Raw genomic sequence first — 374 nt, forward strand, 5'->3', positions numbered from 1 at the left:
TGTGCACACGCGCACACACACACAAACACAGAGTTACACAGTTCCAATTTGCTTTCCAAGACTCTCATTCTTAATCATAGACAGTTGTGTAGAAAGCCTACAGAGTTCTGAAGCAGACTTCAAAACACAAAAGAAAAACTGTCCCCAGAGAAACAGACTTCAGAAAGTAACTTTTTAAAATCCGAAACATTTAAGAACTACTAAGTTCATTAAACAGTGATAAAATTCAATGAGAATGGAATTAATGGAGAAAATAAGCTACTTAAACACAATACTGCCAAAATGAAAATTCAATAGAAAATTCAAAATTGACTCTATTTTAGAAGAAAAAAATAAAATACAAAGGATCAATCTGGGCAATAACAAAAACAAAT

This window comes from Propithecus coquereli, unplaced genomic scaffold (assembly GCF_000956105.1).
Source record: "Propithecus coquereli isolate 6110/MARCELLA unplaced genomic scaffold, Pcoq_1.0 Scaffold390, whole genome shotgun sequence".
NCBI classification, from domain to species: Eukaryota; Metazoa; Chordata; class Mammalia; order Primates; family Indriidae; genus Propithecus; species Propithecus coquereli.